The sequence below is a fragment of the Physcomitrium patens genome, chromosome 14, assembly GCF_059467195.1.
Source record: "Physcomitrium patens ecotype Gransden chromosome 14, ASM5946719v1, whole genome shotgun sequence".
Lineage (NCBI taxonomy): Eukaryota > Viridiplantae > Streptophyta > Bryopsida > Funariales > Funariaceae > Physcomitrium > Physcomitrium patens.
This window is the reverse complement of record NC_143423.1, coordinates 13951302-13971615: the sequence shown is the minus strand read 5'-3', so window position 1 is coordinate 13971615 and position 20314 is coordinate 13951302. Positions and strand designations below refer to the sequence as shown.

The 20314-nt window shown below is 29.2% G+C and overlaps 1 long non-coding RNA gene across 1 annotated transcript; it reads right to left on the bottom strand.

Annotated features, from left to right (window-relative positions):
• Window positions 1-1755: 1755 nt before the first annotated feature.
• On the bottom strand, window positions 1756-3605 carry LOC141046147 (uncharacterized). The gene is made up of 2 exons (XR_012218868.2): window positions 2820-3605; window positions 1756-2121 (listed from the first exon to the last, which is right to left on the bottom strand). It is a non-coding gene; the product is annotated as an uncharacterized LOC141046147 (long non-coding RNA).
• Window positions 3606-20314: the final 16709 nt, after the last annotated feature.

The following is a 20314-nucleotide window of genomic DNA, read 5'->3' as shown; positions in this document are numbered from 1 at the left end:
AAGAGATCTAACCTTTACCTTCACACCCGAATAGTTCCATTTTGTACCAAGTACTGACCCATCTTGATGTGTGATTAGTGAGGTAACGAGAAAACCAGTCAACAAAGAATTACAATTTGCTAATGTTCCTAACTACTAAAAGGTGTGTGAAGCTATTACCTGGCCGGGGATCTCTACCTCTAATGCTGTTCAACTCATCATCGCCTTCCAGAAGTAAAGTCAGTGACGACGCCCAACTCTTGTAATATGCAACTCCCGTCCCATGCCAGAAAAACGATGATTCCAGACACCTGGAGAGACGTATTGGATAATATGGAAAACTCCGTCCGACTAGAATTCACAAAACAATGAAATGAGAGGTTTATGCGGTTCGTCAGACGCACGCTTCGATAACTTTACACCACGCAGCGCGCTCACGGGCAAAGCATCCCTGATGTGTTTGTGCGCGCGGCAAGGGAGAACATACAGAAGATTCGTCATGACCAGCTATTCTGGGCGGTAACCCTCACGTACCTGACGCTCTCTTCGGATTCATGGGCATGGCGTTGTCTGTTGGCAACCAAATTTAACGTCCTCACACTCCAGCCCCTCTGTGCTCAGGTTTTCTCTTTCTCATGCTCACACGAGTGGCCATGTTATACGCGAACTGAAGTTGCTTTGGGCTCGTTACTCTTCCAAGGAAGCGATCAGACGCAACGGCAGTGGGAGATCAAAAAATCCTGGGGGATCTCGTGACCTACCAATTATAGATGCTCCCCCTTGCGACCTCGTCGCCGAGAATGAAGGGAAAAAGTCTTCACCCGTAAAGCCTTCCAGGCCGATTCAAATTGGTCCAAACTATTTTATTCTTTTTGACGGAAGCCAATTGGACCGAAACCCAGTCCGAAGTATCACTTGCTTTCTAGTTGCATGACGTAGATACTTGAATGAATGCCTAATGGACAAAAGCTGTTCTGTGAGAGACTTTGCATGGTGTTGATATCGAAAGTATCCTGCTGCTAGGTGACACTCTACCTAGAACCAGCCACTTGCGACAAGACATCAACTTGTCGGTTTCAAGTCCAAGAAACCGAATGAGGTGGTACTTGACAAAGTCTTGGACTTTGCCCTTATTTCATAAAAGGAGCTTCACATCCTAGTTACTGAAGTGCTGAACAGTCGAAAAAGTGCACGAATTACTCCTCCTACAGGACTCATACGTGCAGCCACCACAATTAGTGACCAATCAGGCCATGAACCAAAAAGAAAATCAGCAACATATGTTAACCTGAGGGAATTAACGGAGACACAATCGATATTGTTAGAAGTTATGTACTGCGTCTTCAAGTCGTGACTTAGAGAGTGCTAATGTTGACCAATAGATAATGTTGAGTGATTTCATATAACAACATTGACTTAAAAACGTCCAGCGATCTAAAATGCTTAGATACTCGGATCTGTGAGTGACGAATAAACATTGTTCAAAATCGAAACAGTGCAATAAAGTCACATAAATAGTTTTGATGGATTCACCTAAGACACCAAACGAGCAACCCTGCGTACTTAACATATTAGAACAAGAACTTGTAATTGTGCGAAGACCCTCTTGAAAATTGTCCAATTTCGGAACCAAAATGCTGGAAAACTCTTGATTGCATGTCGTTTGTCAATAACACATCTGTGCGCTCCCCAAACTATGTAGAGCATTCGGAAGTGCATACCTCTGGTGTCTGGAATATTAATGGATAAAGTCTTCTAATCATGGTTACGATGTTCTGGACTAAGTTTCTGAATTTCTTCATTCAGGTGCGTATCTCCCAGTTCTTAGATACATAATTGGCTTTAGCACTGCGTTTAAAATGTTGATGTCCCCACGGCGTAGCTCAAATTATTTGAACGTATTTTCGGAAGAGCACACCCTAACATGAACTCAATTATGCGGGGTACGTGTCAAAAGTCAATCTTAGACATCATAATTGGAACTAGAGAGCTTCACTTGCTACACATGAACTTTGCAGCAAGTCTGAAAAGAAATAGATGCTCAATGCATTCTTCATATCAAGTCACCTATTCTTCAAAAGCTTGCGCAGAGCTTCAACAACTGCATCAATCTCTTGTTTTGAGCGATGGATTTCTGCAGTGCTGCGCACAACAGCAACAAACCCCAGATCAGCTTTGGCAGCTCGTTCAACAAAGTTTTTAGTTTCTCATTTGTGCTGCTCGATCTAAGAACGCCTTACCCTAAAATAAAACTGAACAGAGTTGAGGAACCAACACGAAATCCAGACTTGACGTCTATGATTGGACAGTATGCCTACACTAACTAATTCATACTGCCTGTACAACTGTTTTTAACAGAAGATGTGATCTACATAAATTCTTTTACATGTACAAGAGTTAGGATCCGGTGTATCATAACGAATTGAAATCTGACGGAGACACATTCAGGAACTATTCTTCAAAAGTTTTAATGATGCTCTCCTAGTTCTGTAGATCACCTATAAAAAGGTTCAAGCCGAAAACTGATCACATTTTGATCAGAACGGTGCTTTAAGCTTTACTTCATGGTCAAGATGTGCACGCTATCCAGCTAGAATAAGCGGCGGTGTTGGTTCTCAAGCACCGTGACATGCTCTGAAGATTAAGGTATGACTTTTCAAGGAGGCTCGAATACAAGTCGCTGATCAGCAAGTCAGAGTAATCCCAAGTTGCACCCAACGCGAATTCTCTAAACCTTAGAGAAAAATAGTCTACGGAAGTCATTTGCTTAGTAATTCAAGCACGCTTCACGGTTCTCGAGACTTCCATCTCGGCAAGGGTTGAATATAACGTGACCATACATGTACAGAGGCCGTGTCTGATCTGGAACGCTGGTTAGCTTTGTCGTGGTCCTTGTTCCGATTTCATACGCCTATGACTGCTTCCTAGCCTCAAAAAGCCCGATAATCGTGTACTCTCCAACGGATGTAAAGCAACTGCAGACCTTCGTAGCCTGTTCCACCACTGCAGTGCAGTCCCTGCAAAATGTAATCACTGCAACATATGAAGATTGTATTACAAAGTTTATCGGACCACTTGGCAACTAAAAAAGCGCTGCAAAACTTGGGGTAATCTTGACATACGTACGCCCCGCTACGTCCAGGGTGAAAAAAATACACATCGCACTAGCACGGAGTCAGCAAGTTTGGGCCAGAAAAGAAGCCGAATGACCGCTGCCACCTACAAACCTAACTTGAAATGATGCAGGAAATCAGAGTGAGAAGGGAAGAGCTCGAAGCAGAGTCATGACGATCTCCGAGCACGGATCAGATGTCCCGCCCTGATCTTTACTGCCCTCTGGAACCAACTGAAGATGGCACGGGGGTACACTATTCCTAAAAGCTTCAGTCATTTGAGAGCGACGTTTGGCACCGCTCGAGTTACACAAGAAGCACGAGAACTTGGAACAGCTGTTTCGTCAGTGCCATGGAACATCTAATCCCGATGGATTGAAGACTTGTTGCAATTGCCGAAATCTACCATTGCCATGCCAGCAAGCTCGGACCTCCCCAAAAGCATAACAAAGATTTCGACGAACTAGCTGGAGGAGTGCCGTTCCAGCTAGAACCGTATCCCTCTCCCATGTCGTTTCCTCGTTGGAGTTGTGCTGCTGATTGGCCCTAAACCCAAAACTTATCCATGCTTGCGATAGGCTGGAAGCTCCGGGTAAGTACGGGCCCATGCTTACCCAATTATGGCGAGCCCCCTTCTTCTCCTAGTTTGAGACTTTCATGAGTTTGCTGCAGTGGCATTATAATGGCCTCTGTGCACTAGAAGAATCAAAAAATCTAAATTATTTGGATTATAATTTTTTTTTGAATAATATATATATATATATATATATATATATATTTGTAATATATAAGTGTAATGCATTGTGTTTTTGAAAATTAATACGTTGATTGGAGCTTTACAAAACTAACTAAGTGTGATGACCTAACATAGATTTAGATGTAGAGATTTTATAATATGAGCGACCAAGTTTTAACGACTTTCACCAAGAATAGAAAAGCGACCAAAAAAAAACCAAGATGGTTGTGACGAAGAACTCTATTTTATCCACTTCTCCATATTCATTCAAGCTAGATTTCATCAAACTACATGTGTCCAACTTGGTCTCTCTTTCTTTCTTTCTTTCTTTCTTTCTTTTTTATTTTTTTCTATTTGTAAAAAAAAAACCTTTGAAGTTTGTATTTTTCAAGCTTTTGGAGCATTACATGTTACAATCAAGGTCAATATAATTACAAGTATAATTGCTAATAATATAATCATAAAATAATTATAATTATTAAAAAAAAAAAGTAATACGATCACTATTGCAATTACCAGTATCCAAGATTATCATGATCAATGGCAACATATGGCCCATATGTTTCCCTTAGCCAACACAAATTGTAATAATCATGGCCAATTTTATGGTAGATCTTACATTGATATAGATTGATTATTATATATTCAAACAAGGAAGGATTCTTATGCATATTCGCAGATCTACCATAGACTACAATAGAAGTTAGATTGGCAATAAGATTGGTTGTAGTTTCTGTAATGTTTATAATTTCTTCTATAAGCCTACATTGCTTGTCAGACCATAACAAATCATATATTTTACAAACACTCTCAAATGTAATATTTAATACTGTAGGCAATGCAATTACAAATGCCAACAATCAAAATCATTTATCTCCAAAGTCTTATCGACTTGCAACAACCTATAGAATGCATTTAAATAAGGTATATACATTGACAATGCAATTGCACATGAATAAGAAGTTATCACTATTAATTTGCTTTATGCTTACTTGAATTTTTTTGTAATAGCCTTGAAGGCATGATAAAATATTTTGTATATTATTTTATTCCACATCAGATTAGAATGTGTGGTCAAATGATGTATAGTGTTGGAAACAAATTTATGTCAAATTTTTGACTACTGAATATTGATAGCTAAATTAATTTTCTTATATTCATCTTTGAAGTTGTTCATAAATATAGTGATCCAACCCTTTATTACAACATGTATACCTTCAACTTATAATATTGAGACTAATGGCAAACTTCATTAGTCTAAAGTTTCACAAACTTTGTATGATATGGAAATAGCCAAACAATATTAGTGTATTGTGTCGCAATATTGTCAAAATTGTAATCCAAATTATTCATAACTTCTTCATACTCTTTATTATTAGTTGTATAGACTATTATGTTCTATGTATCCATAAAGGCCTTGAAATCGGGAATATCTCAGATAATAGACTTAATTTTTGACAATACATTCTTCTCAATGTATTATAAGCAAAGCATAAATTATATTTTAAAAAAGACAATGTCAATTTCATGTACCAATAATACCTTGTAGTCAAAACATACAAAAAATTTGATGCAAACATAATTTATATTTGTTGTAAGGTCTAAATATAGTTATTTTATTTTTCTACTTACATGAAGCAAAAATATTATAAAAAATAGCAATTTGTATCTGTCTTAATAGTAACATGGATTAATGGTATTTGACTAAAAATATTCTTATAATTAAAGTCAAATAAAAAGATATTAAATGCATATTTGTATCAATGTGCAAGTTTAACTACTATAGAAGGTACAAAGAATAAGTAAGAAAGTTTGCTATTGATGTCAATGTTTTTTTGGAAGATGTTGTCATGTTGTAATACAACCATTAGATGAAAGATCAAAAAAATATTATATTTATAAAAGAACTTAAATAAAAATATTATAACAAATTATATTACAAACAATAATAGATAAGGAGGTAGTAAAAATTAATAAGTGTTAGTATTTATTTTATAAAAAAGACTTCTACTTATTTTGAAAGACCATAATTAAGACAAATCAAAGTACATAAGAAAAAAGATTGATATTAACATCTTTAGAAAATAATTAAGAATAGTTTTTAGCAAAAATTATTTAAAAAAAATAAGAATTGATATCCAAAAATATTTAATTATGAACTAGGATTAAAATCAAATCTTAAGGCTTAGAATTGCATACATATGATAAATTTGGGATTTTTTGATTACTTAAAGAGCAATATTTAAGAATAGATTTATGAAAGGTTCTTTGGACATTGATTGCAAGTGTTATGAATTTGCATTGACTTTGTAAAAGCTTTATAAAGTTAGAATTATTTTATATATCACTTTGGATTTTGAGAAATAAAAAGAATTCATATTTGTGTAATTGAAAGAAGCAAGTAGATCAAGTTTATAATTAAATACAATAAATCTTATTTGTACAATTGTTAAAGACATAAGGATAAATATGCTACAAAAGTTTAATGGAACAAGATCAAATTTTTGAAGATTTCTACAATAAGTAAAGCTCTTTCTAAGATTGCATCCTTATCAATACCTTGATGGATTTACTTAAGTTGGATTTATAGATGCACTTCTATTTAAGAGTGATATCTTTTAGTACATGTCTTTGCTAGAAAAAGATTCATGATTCTTTTATGATGTAAATTCATTCTTAAAAGTATTTATGGCCACATTTAGAAAAAGTAATCAATAAATGGTAGCAACAACCAAATTCCTATCTTTACAACAAATATCATATTTAGCCATTCAAATATGCTTCTAAATTCCAAAATCTTATTTGTGATGTGGATTGAAATGACAAAACCATTATCAATCAATTTTGATATGGATTAAAAGATAATGAAAAAGATTTATTATTGATAATATCAAGAGAAAATTTATTAGAGTAATTTATTGCTTAAAATATTCTATGTGATAATCATTTCTTTGAAAGACATAAAAACAAAGGTTTGATTATAGAAATATTAGTTAAGTCATTGCAATAACTTTTAAGATTTTAGAAAATCCAAGCACACTATTCAAAATTATCCTAAGAAGTAACATAATCATTAAAAGAGGAATATAGTTGCTTAAGGAGATGATGTATTAAAAAATAAATTTTTTTAGCTATAATATAGATAATTTTGCTAAAATCTTCTTTGACACCTTATAAATTTTCTATTTTTTTTTTTAGATTACTCACCTTATTTTATAATAGATGTTTATTTAGGATAAAAAAATCACAAAGTCTTTGCTTTGTTAGATTCAAGACCCTCAACTTATTTTATAAACAAAGTCTTTGTTAAAAAATAAAAAATATCTTAACTTAAGAAAAATAAATCAATACATATAGAAGTCATAGATGATTGATTGTTGTTCTTTGGAGATATTATCTATAAAATAATTCTTTTAGATGTGGCCATTAAAGATCATGATAGTTTAATAATATTTAATGTGATTAGAAATCTTTTTAATTTAATTATTATTGAAATATTATAGCTAGAAAAATATAATATTTAAATAGATTAAATTTCTTATAACCTTGATTTTTTCCATAATTTAGTTGAAGATTTTATTAGTAAAATAAAAATCCATAAGTCTAATATATCAAAATTCTTATTAATTAGTGCAAGAATATTTATGCATATTAGAAAAGAAAGATATTTTATGTATATATATATATATATATATATATAATATCTATCTTTGATGAAAAAAAGATTTCAAGTTATATTTTAAGCTAGTATCAAATTTATTAAGATATTTTTAAGAAAAAAAATGTAGATATATTTCTAGAATATTGTCCCTATAACTATTCCATAAATCTTTATAAAAAAGTTCAACCACCTTTTAGAGCAATCTATAGCTTATCACAAAACAAGTTGGCTATACTCATAGATTACATTAATGAAACTTAGCAAAGAATTTCATACGCCTTCTAAATCTCCAATAAAGGCTCCTATCTTATTTGTAAAGAAAAAAGATGGATCTCTAAAAATGTGTCTGGACTATTGAAGACTCAATAAGATGGCCATTAAAAATAAGTATTCTCTTCTTTTGATTTTAAGACTTTTTGATCAATTGAATTAACCAAAGATTTATAAAGAAATAGATCTAAGACAAGCATACAACTTAATATACATTAAAGAAGAAGATGAGTGGAAAACAATATTTCAATCAAGTATGGGTGAAATAGGACTAAATTTTTTAAAGTCTCAAACCTTACTAATTTCATAATAACAAAGATTTTGACACATTGTAAGATCAAGTATACCAAAATAAAATTAAAAGTAACTAAATAAAATAGAACATAAAAAATAAGATTGACTAAAAGAAAATAGAACCAAATAGAAGAAAATAAAACAAAACAAGAAAAAGCAACCAAACTTTACTGAGAAAAAGAGTCTAAAGCCATAATTGACCAAATCCCAAATAGCCTTAGTTAGTTTTATTTGTACTTAGTTCAATTATCCTTAGAATTTTCTAAAATATTTCTAATGGTAGGTCCTACCAAAATAATTGTTCTTTTAGAAGACTCTAGAGATGGCCCTTATTATGATAATTTCTCAAGTCTTTCTAAAAGATTCTATGGTGGATCCTATATGAACCACCACCTTAAGCTCAATTCTAGAAACTTTCCAAAAATGAATCCAACTACATATTTTTATGTACAAATAATAAAAATATCCTATTCATGCCCTATTATTGCTAATTCACCTCTACTAATACAAAACATCTTTATTTTTCTCTTGATGGTATTTCCAAATAGTCTCTTGATAATACATGAAGTTTTATGCAAGTTTTTACGTTGTATCTTAGATGGAATAACTTTTCTAGAGAACTTTGTATTGAAGTTGCAAACATCTATTGTCATGGTGAAGGTAGCAATGCTCCAAAATACAGTCCACTTCATATTCCTGTTGGTTATCAATGAGAATTGATGGTGGTATTGATGGTGGTTGATACTGATCCAAAAAGTCCCTTAGTTCAATATGAAACTCCTTGAGTTGTAAAACATAAAAAAATAAATGGACCAAAATATATCACAAAAGTTGGAAGTAGTATATAACATCAAAAATTACTGCAAAAATGTAAAAAAATCCAAGCCATCAAAGTGCTAGCTTACGAATTTGGATTAATATAACAAGTGGAACGTTGGCATTAGAGAGTATTACATGGTCATCTTTCCAAAAGATCTTCTATTATTGGTAGTTATTTACATACTACTTTTGTTGATTCTATGTAATAAGAAGACATTGTTATACCTCTTGCAAGGTTATTATAAGCCATTGTATAAACTCCTTCCTTGTCAAATTGTTGATATTGATGGAACAATGGAGAGTTGTTGGCATAATCTCATGTTAATCAGTGTTGAAGAAAAATGATAAATGGCTGATACTTGCTTAAATACTATCATTGTAGGTAAATTCTAAGGACGTCAAATATTCATATTAATCATTATAGTAAACTACCACAAATACGTGTAGCATATCTTCTAGGGTTTAATTTGCACACTTTATTTATCTATTTGTTTGAGGATAAAAGGCCATAGATATGACAAATTGTGTGCTTGATAGCTTAAACAAGGCTTGCTAAAAACTCCATGTGAAGTGCAAATTTCGATCTAAAATGATGATGCAAGGTAATCCATGGTGAAAAAAGACAATATCAAAAAAGATTTGTACAAGTATTGGAGCATCAATATCAAAGGGTACTATAGCCAAGTGAAGTTGCTTTGAAAGTCGATCCACAAAGATAACAACCATAGTGTCATTGTGAGGCATCTATGGCAAATATATAATATAATCCATAGTTATATACTTTCCACGTGTCATAGGTAATAGAATTGACTGCAATAGCCAAAGAGATGCTGGGTTGCATGCTTTTTTATGCTAGCATGATTTACAAGAATGCACAAAAGCTTGAACATTACAATCCAAACTTGCCTAAATTTATGTCCTTGAGATCCATTCTAGAGTCTTTTCAAGTCTTAGATGATTAAATATTGGGATGTGGGGCCCTTCTTAAAATATACATATTCAAAATATAATATCGTCAAATATATAAATCTACTTTTTAAAATAGAACAAGCCATCATTGATATGATAATCTCAATATTACACATTATCCACTTTCAATTGATTGATAACCATCTTAAAATAAGCATTGCAATGCATAATTTTCTTCTATTTTACTTATATCAAGATGATTATCATATTTAAGCAATTTAGATTTTTCTTTTAAGCCTAATTCTAATCAATGAGCTTTGACAAGTTGTAACTTCTAATTTGACCATCTACTTGATGTAAAATTTTGCATACAATTGTCAATATAAGTCTTCTATATGCTTAAGAAATTTCAGTCCAATCCAACTTATAGATTGTGAAAAAATCTCCAAAAACCACACTAATGTTACTTGGCTTCCATCTTGAAAGGTGATGAAGAAGTTCTACTAGTGATTTCTCCTTCTCCAACAATTAACTTCAATTCAAAATTGGTATATAACTTGATCTTCAAGTCTTCCAATATTATGCCAAATTTCACCTTGATCCAACTAGTAGATCTTCAAATATCATAGAAATCCTATCCAACCTCAAAGTGCCAACTTTTGGTATGTTCTTGTATCAAAACCTAAATATCTCACAATTACACTATTAGATTATCATAAGTTTTACATACACTTAGAACACCTAATTAAGTAAGTACTATCAAAATTTAAACTATAGATGTGACAATAATTTTATGTACTAGCCAAGAGTGTTAGCCCTAATTTCATTGTATAAATCTTAAGTTGTTAATACAAACCCTGACTTTCAACAATAATTGTCAAGTTTCAAGAAATCCTACCAAAACCAACCTTGTGTCTTTAAAATAAATTCCAACCTAACTCTCAAACTTTAATCTTCAATCTTCAAATAAAATCCTATTTTGCCCTAGGAGGTCGTTTTAGTGGCCAAAGGTCTGATTTTGACTCTATCTCACAAACAGTCGACCCCCGAGTATCAACCTAACCTATCCAAAGGATTTTTTAGCCCAATCCTATCTTCAACTTAATTCTATTATCAACCATATTAATTATTAACTTCTTCTAATATGTTTTTATTAATTTATGGTCTTTCTAAGGTAGTAAAAGAGTCTCTATAGCCTAGAAGGTAAAAGTATTAATCAACCTTCAACTTACTAACTATTAAGATAAGAAAATAATCTAACAGGCTTTTATAAAAGCCATGTTTAGATACCTCAAATTATTATTGAACCAAGATAATTAGATATTAATTAAAAATTCAATTTTGATTATAATTTCACTATATAGACGTATTATATCATGACATCATAGATGTTGTTCATACTCCTTATAGATTTTATTATAGACTAGGATATCATTAATGAAGATAATCACATACTTATCCAAATGGTCTACAAATAATCTATTTATGTGAATCATGAAAGAGGCTAAAGTATTGATGAAGCCAAAAGATAATACAAGCCACTCACAATGTCCATAGCGCATATAGAATGCCGTCTTTTCTATATTCTCTTTAGCAATAAGAGTCTTCCAATAACCACTTCAAAGATCTAATTTGCTAAAGATGGTTGTGCCTTTGATAGAGATTATCCTTTGTAGCCAATTGACTTATTTATTTCCTACTTTTAGCCATGGCATACTAAGAATAATATCATATCTATGCTTTTTTACTCTAAATTTCTCCCTCAAAGGATAGATGCCACTTAGTCTCAAATTTTCTTCTTCACTTGTCTCATTCAATACGATTTTTCGATCATTTGCTAGGTATATCATCTTTGTTTTAATTCTAAGTCAATTGGCAATTGTCATTGAGATATAATTTTTTGTAGAGCCACAATCTACAAGCACTCAAAATAGTTATCTTTTTAATCAACCCATTAGACATAGTAGTCAATTCTTTTGATAATTTTCTAAAATCATATTGTTTATTATTAAAAAATAACAACTATTTCTAAAACCTTTGGTGTCTTTATTAGAGAGCCATATTTTCTTGCTCTACTTCTTTATGAACTTGGTGGCCTTTAAGATTTTGAACGTATCGTGATTTGTTGATGATTGAACTTTGATATTTCAAATAGTCTTTGATTTCATGATTTGGCTACTAATAGTAAAAGTACAATTCTATTTTCATCAATATTTGTCGTCTTTGTAGTGTCAATGGTCCTTGTAGAGCATCAATCTCCATTGATGTTGATTATTGCACCATAGTAATGATTAGTGGCATAGGATCCTATGCTATAGGTCATATTTTACAATTTCTGAAATTTATAGTATCAACTCTCTCTACAATCCTAATTGCCTCCTCTAATGTTTCTGGATGCCTTAATTTCACCTCTCATTAGATCACAAGTTTGAATCCTTATACAAATTGATCCATTATCTTTGCCTTTGAAGTATTGCTAATTTGGAAATATAAAGACTTAAATCAGGAGACATAATCTTGTATCAACTTGAATTGTGTAAGATAAACCAATTAATTGTATGTTAACATTTTTGCATTGGTGGGCCAAAATTGATTCCTAAGTTTGGTTTCAAATTCCTCCCAGTGACAAAATTTGCCTTAAACTCCATAGCTTAAGCTCAATATTCCCACCAAATGGTTGTTATGCCTCTAAAATAACTAAAAGTATATATAAATTCCTTTGTTGATATTTGCCTCACATAATTGGAGGTACTATCACATGTTGAAGAGCCATTGGCATACATCTTCTTGCTTTGAGGTCCCTAAGTATGTATTAAGCTTGCTCAATTTCAATCTAACAAATGTCAACTCCCTTATCTTAGAAGCTTTTATTTGTCCTTGCAAAGTAGCTATCTGGCCTAAGAAGTATTGTACTTGAGTCTCCATTTGGAATTTCTTTGCTATATCTTCCATATTATAATTGTTTTGCTAAATTTTACTATTATAAGGCCATTTTTTTCTTCTAATTGACTTCTTAATATAGCTTATTATAATTCCAAAATAATATCCAATGTAATCACAACAATTGACTTCAAATTAAATAGTGGCTATCAATATACTATCAAAGAATAGATTAATATTGGCTCTGATACCAATGAAATAGGACTGGATTTTCTAAGGTCTAAAACCTTATTAATTTCTTAATAACTTCTTATATATTCTTAAAGTAGATTAAAATATCATGTAGATATTAGATGATAAAATCATCAAGAAACTCACAAAAGATATCATTCATTAATATTGAAAAGTAATTGATGTATTTGTAAATTCATGAGATATGGTATTATATTTAAAATGACCATTGTAACAAGGCATGGGTAGGATATTTGTATTATTTGTATATAGAAATATGTAGTTTAACTCATTTTTGGAAGATTTCTAGAATTGAAGTCAAGATGGTGGCTCATGTGAGACCCACCATAGAACCTTCTAGAAAAACTTAAAGCAATTATTATGGTAGAAGCTACCTCTAGAGTCTTTTAAAAGGATCTTTACATGATATATTCTTTTAGAAGGATCTTTACAAGATATATTCTTTTAGAAGTATCTTTAGAAGGAGCATAAATTTTATATTTATCATGTATTATAAAAACTATAAAATATAAAATTATACACCAAGATAAATATATATATATATATATATATATATATATATATACACTATTTAAGTTGACTTCTTAAGATACATCATTTCAAACAATGGCCAATTAATAGATTTTAAGAACGTTCAAACTATTATAGATTGGAAGATTCTAAAAGTAGTTAAAAATATGCAATATTTTTTAAGATTTGCCAATTATTATAGGATCTTAAAAAAAAATCAAATTATGGCTTTTTTTTATACATTTGGCATGTAAAGATAAAATTGAATGGAACAAAGAAGACAAAACATCTTTTGAAGTCTTAAAGACAACATTTATTTTTGCATCAATCTTATATTTTTTCAATTTTTTAAAATATTTATTATAAAAATAGACACATCAAACTTTGATATGAATGTACTATTATTATAATAGAAGTAAATGACAACCTCTACTTAATAGCTTTTTATTTGAAATTATTTTTAGTAGCCAAGATCAACTACAAGATCCACAACAAAGAACTTTTTATAATCATGGATTCATCTCAAGAATATTGTCATTATTTAAAAGGTACTTCTAATCCACTCACCATATATATAAATCACAAGAATTTCAAGTATTTCATGTTATCATGTATTTTGAATCAATACCAAATCTAATCGAGTATATCTTTATCAAGATTTGATTTTAAAATCAATTATCCAATAAATAAAAATAATAAGATTTCTTTTATAGACATTCTTATTTTATATCAAAAAATAAAAAAATAAAAAAAATACACCTTTTGATCAACAATAAATAATTCTCTTGAAATCAAAGCTTTTTCATCTTCAAGCAATGAAATCAATATTGATTATTGATTTAATATTTTTTTTGAAGCAAGTTAAATAATGTATGTCTTTTGATGTTCTTATTCATAATATTAATAATAATTCTTCTAAATCTCATAATACTTTGAAGTTTGAATTTAAAAATAATTTATTCTATTTTGAAAAAACAGTTATGTATTCTAAAAAGTAAAGAAAAATTACATATTTTTTGAGATCATTGAGACTTTCTAACAATGATATATTTTAGATATAATAAGACTTTGGAGTTAATATTAATATATTTTTAGTAGTTTTAAATATAAAAAGCATTCAAAGACTTTGTATAATCATTTCACACTTGTTTAAGATTAAAAATTTCTTATCATTGATCATATGGACTACTTCAACCATTACCTATTCTAAAATAATTATGATCTTTTATTTCTATAGATTTATCACAAATATTTTAATATTATTTTTTTATAATTTTATATTTATAATAATAGATTATTTCACCAAAATGGTATATTTTATATCAAATATAAAATCTATCACATGTAAAGAAATAACTAAGCTTTTTCTTGATAATATCTAATACTATCATAGATTGTCTAAGGATATTATATTAGATAGAAGAACTCAATTTATATTAAGACTTTAAAGAATTTGTTTTAAGTTCCTCAAATTAGATAAAAATTTTATCTTTAGTTGTTCATCTTTAAACCAATGAACAAATAGAGCATGTAAATCAAGTTTTAAAGTAGTATTTGAGGTGTGGCATTAATTATCAATAAGATTATTACATAACTCTTTTTCCATTGGAAAATTTTGATTATAATAATATGATATATTCTTCTATTTAATAAATATTTTTTTATTAATTATAGTTATCACCTACAATTTGATGCTTTTGACTTTACAAAACTTAATAATCCTGTAGTTGAAGATTTTATAAATCATTTATATGAACTATATATAATAATAAAGGTATAATTTAAAGAAATTTAAGAATAATAAAAGACCAATGCAGATGCTTATCACAAGGAGCAATTCCAATTCCACGTTGAAAATAAGATATGATTATTTTATTATAATATCAAAATTAACTGTTTTTATGATAAGATGAATTAGTATAGGCTTAGACCCTATCCTATTTGTGAATAGATGAATCTAGTTGCTTATTGATTATATCTACAAAAGTCTATGAAGATCCATCTTGTATTTTATGTGTCTTTTTTTTAACTATGTAAGACAATAAATATCTTGAATAAAAGACAAATGCCACCACTTCCTATAGAAGTAAGTAATAATCAAAAAAATCATGTAAAGGATATCTTAAATTCTAGATAGAGCCAAAATAGGTTGAAATATCTTGTATATTGGCATGAAATGATACTAGTAAATGCACATGAAAGTAAGTCAAGAATCTTAGAAATGTAGCTCAAAAGTACAATGCTTTTCATTGAAAACATCTACTAAAATCAAGATGAAGAATATCAAATCTTTATTAAAAAGAAATACAATTCAAAGAAGATTGTACTATATTTTTTATTATTATTTATAATTTTTATATATTTATAGCATTAAAAAGATAAAAAATTTACAACCAACAAATTTAAATCAAGAACTATCATTTGTTGACTTACCAAATAAGACTTTATAATTGTCACAAGATTTATTATAAGCTAATCATGTAGCGCATATATAGGAAACTTGTCTTGTATAAGCTCTCAATCATACTCTAAAATCTAAATTTTTCTTATTTTCCTATTTTATGATAATTGGGCATGTTAAATTAAGATTTATATAAGTGGAATCTAGTTTTATAGAATTTTTAGGATTACAACCCTTGATAGTATAAATTATAGCCTAATTCCTTGAATTAGGTTAGTTATGACTAAAGTGATAAGAGTTAAAAAATTAGAATAGAAACTTAGTTAATTTAATAATTTAGAGGTTGTTAGTCATTACCACAAAAGTTGACTAAAAGCCTATTAGTGCACCTATAATCATTCACATGATTTAGGAGTTGGAATTATAATTCTCTAAAATATTTAGAGAGGTTAGTAATGATAATTTTGAATTTTCCTCCAAATTAAATAAATTTAAGCGACATGGTGGTTTTTCTAATTAATGGGAGTTTTTTTTAATGCAATAGTGGCACCGGATTTACTCCATGGAGTGAAGCAAACAAGATCAGCACCCTCTCCTTCAAAATACAAGTGAAGCAATGAAATTCTCATTTTGAAGAATTTTACAAAAAATTGCCAAGATCCTTGTAAATAAAAACTTCCATGAAAATTATAATTGAGCATGGATTGGGGCATGTGAGTAGTTGATCGTAGCTTAAAAAGTTTTTTTGAACACAATGGTGAAGTTAGATTTACCAAAAAATGCTTCCTTGACCACTTACAAGAGCCACCAGTCTTTAAAACGAGATTGGTTTTTGGATGAATGAAGGCCGTAGATCTAGATTAGGGATCTTAAAAATCAAGGGTAGAGATGTAGCCACCCTTCTATGAGCCTAAATTCAATTGTATAAGAGAGACTTGGTTTTCCAAGCCCTCTCTCTCTCTTCTTTTGGATGAAGGGCAAAGCCATACCAAAATTTGACCAAAATCCTAATCTTAATTTTATTTAGATTTTAAATCTCATTGTGAACCTTGTGATTGTATGTGTATGGATTTTGAATTGTGAAAGATGGTCATTAAGTTTTAAAATATGCTTTATTGAGGTAGATAGCTCCTTTGCCTTTCAAATACTCCAAAGATTTTAAGGGCCTTGGATTTTCCTCAATCAATCACTCAATTTTTTTTTTCAGTATGAAATTACAAAAAATTATAGATTTTGTTGTTAGATTTCAGATAAGATAAGATTTGCTTGATTTGGAGTGAGAAGAAATTTTTGGTAAATTTTTGAATTTGAGGGAGTCGATTGCCTTTGTAGTTTGAATCAATTAAGTTTGGAAAGGCATTTCTCAGTACTTGATTATTGGCTTTATTTGAAATTTTGGAAGCATCAATTTTTATAAACTAAGATCTGAAAGGCATAAGTTTTTTTGGATTTGAAGACAATCTGAATTTTCAGTGAATTTCTAAGTGAAGAGGGTTAGCTGCCATGGCAGTTTGGATCACTCAACTTCAGAGGAGGAATTCTTATGACTGAATTATTAGATTTCAACGAAAATTATTAAATCAAGAGCATCTTCAAGTTAGCCTTGCAACAAGTTAAGAACTATTTAAATCGAAGCTGATTACAAATTTTGGCAAATTTTGGAATAGAAAGGAGTTACTGCCTTCAATCCTTGTGTATTGTCAAGGTACCTTCGCTTTCACCTCTCTTACTTTATTTTTACTATCATCTTCACAATGATTTGTAATCTTCACATTTCACCTTTTGGCTAATAAATTTTAAGTTTAAATTTTAACCTTTAATATTCTCATTTAATTTTTAATTTTAACTTTTTAACTTAACTTTTTAATTTTAAATTTTAATTCAAACTTAAGTTTTTATTCTTATGCTCAATTAATAGTAACAACTTAATTAATTGTTTTTACTATGTTTGCATAGTAAATCTCATTTAATATTTAAATTTAAAATTGATAACCATTGCATGGAAGGCATTAATTTGAATTGAACTCATTGCATGGAAGGCATTCAGTTTGGATCCATATTTAAATTAACTCAAAAAATTTACAATTGGAAGTCCCTCCATTCCATCCCTTGAACCTATTGTGTGGCATCAATTTAATGAGTGGTGAATTTGGTGCTCACTCCTTGCAAGATAAAACATGTATCTTATAAATTAAACATGTGTCAAAGATCTTGTAGAACATTGTTATGTAGCTTCTTGTTAGATAGTATATATGGAGGCAAGAATGAAGCCTTCTTCACTATTGTCAATGCCTTTTTAGTCCTTAGTCTTATTTTAAGACTTTTTAATCTTTTATCTTTAATAGTAGCTATTTTAATTTAAAATTATAGTATATTTGAATGATTTTTTAATCTTTTTGAATATCAAAAGAATTTATTATTCTTTTAGTTTTTTGAAATTTATGTCCTTGACATATAATTGGTTTGGAATTTTATTTGAATTTTTTTAGGATTCATTTTAGATTTATATTTTTATGTTTTTTATGATTTTTTTAATATTTCTTTAGCATTTTTATTTTAGAATATTTTTAGGATTTTTTATTATATATATATATATATATATATATATTTTTAAGGTTAATTTATGATTTTTTATGTTTCTTTTATAATTTCTTTAAAAAAAATCTTTAATTATTTATAATTTGATTAGTATTGTTAAGGTTTGTTTGGAGTTTGTTTAAGATTCTATTAGAGTTATTAGCACCTTGTAGTTGTAATTTCCATTTATCTTCCTTATTTAGGTGCTTGATTCAATCTTAAGAAAATCTTATAAAATATAATAATGTTGCTTTCTAATTTGTTCAAATATACTTTACAAAGAATTATGTTGTAAAGTTCTTCTTGTTGTAAGACATCTTGAAGATTGTATATGTCTCTTTAGATGCATTTCTTGTTTGAGTTCAATTGTATTACCACAACATAGAAAATCTATAAAGAGGCACCAACATTGAAGAAATTACAAACTATATTAACTTTTTTGGTAGTAAGAATCCTTAGTGACAAATAAACTGTTGCATTAGCTAATGGACTGTTGTTGTGGTTTATGTTGATCAAATAGGCCATTCATGTCATATTATCTTCTCATGAGGTATGTTATAGTTTGATTTGGAAGAAACACATATGTCATCTAAACATGGTGGCTTGACTTGTAGCATTGGTGGTGTATTCACCTTGATAAATGCAATAGAGGAAGACAATGCACACAAGCCTTATGTTAAAGAATATATAGCTATGTAGTTGTTAAATAAAAAATCCATGACAAAAAACAAAGTCTTTTAAGTTTGTCTCTTTTTTTCTAATGTTGTATAGATTTGCTAAAGCTACTACAGTATGATAATTTTAGATACTCAAATAAATAAATAAATAAATAAAAAGGCAAAGGCAAAAAAATAAAAAAACAAAACAAAACAAAACAAAACAAATCTTTGAATCTAAATCTTTAATATATATTAAATTAATACTTTTCAACTAAAAATAATTGTGAGAATAAATTATTAGACATTGCATTCTAAATCAGAAGTAGTATTTGAGAACTACAAGATTGATACTTGAATCTTTCAATCTACAACTCATCACTTTGAAGATTAAAAACCCAATTTTTGAATGCACCACTTTGGTTTGCAACTTGTCTAGTTAAGCCATAAGGAATGTACCATTGCTTTTTTTTTTAGGTCACCACCACACTTGTAAATAATTGGTTGATTGAACTTTCAGTTAATAGCAATTTGTGTTGTATATAATTTAACAATAAATTATTGACAACACATTATTAGACATCAATGTCTACTTGCATCTAATAACAATTTTTTTTAATTTTAATCATAGAAGAAAAGATCAAGTTGGTGTCATAATTGTGCTATATATCAAGTTATTGTGGTTAAAATAGTATATATTATTTTTGTGGGAAAAAGAGAGCATAGATGGCATTTGAAATTGATTGTTTTAGTTTTTTTTTCTATTGTTGGCAATGCTCTAGAAACTTAAAAAATAATAACAGCAAAGCTCTCATCTACAATAAAATAAAATTATAGTATGATTTTTTAGTAAAATCTATTAAATTTTATTATAATAATTTGTAATAGTAAAAAATAGGTTGTCAAGTCTACATCAATAATTGGTATCAAAAAAGAATAGTTCATGATTGTAGTGTAAAATCAGCAACACAAAGATGTTTTTTTAGATTATTAATTGTTTTATGAAATAAAATTATTGTATATAAATACATAAAATTCTAATTTAAATATATGAGATTTATTTATCTAATTAGAAAATATTTAAATCTTTAACCTCATCAGCAAATTTTAAGAGATTAATTGTACATTAGCTACAAGTATAATAATTTTATCATAAAATTAAATAAAATTTAATATTCTTCTATAAAATAAAATTAATATATATGTGTATATATAAATATTTTATAATAGTAAAATCAAATCTTATTAATTATAAAA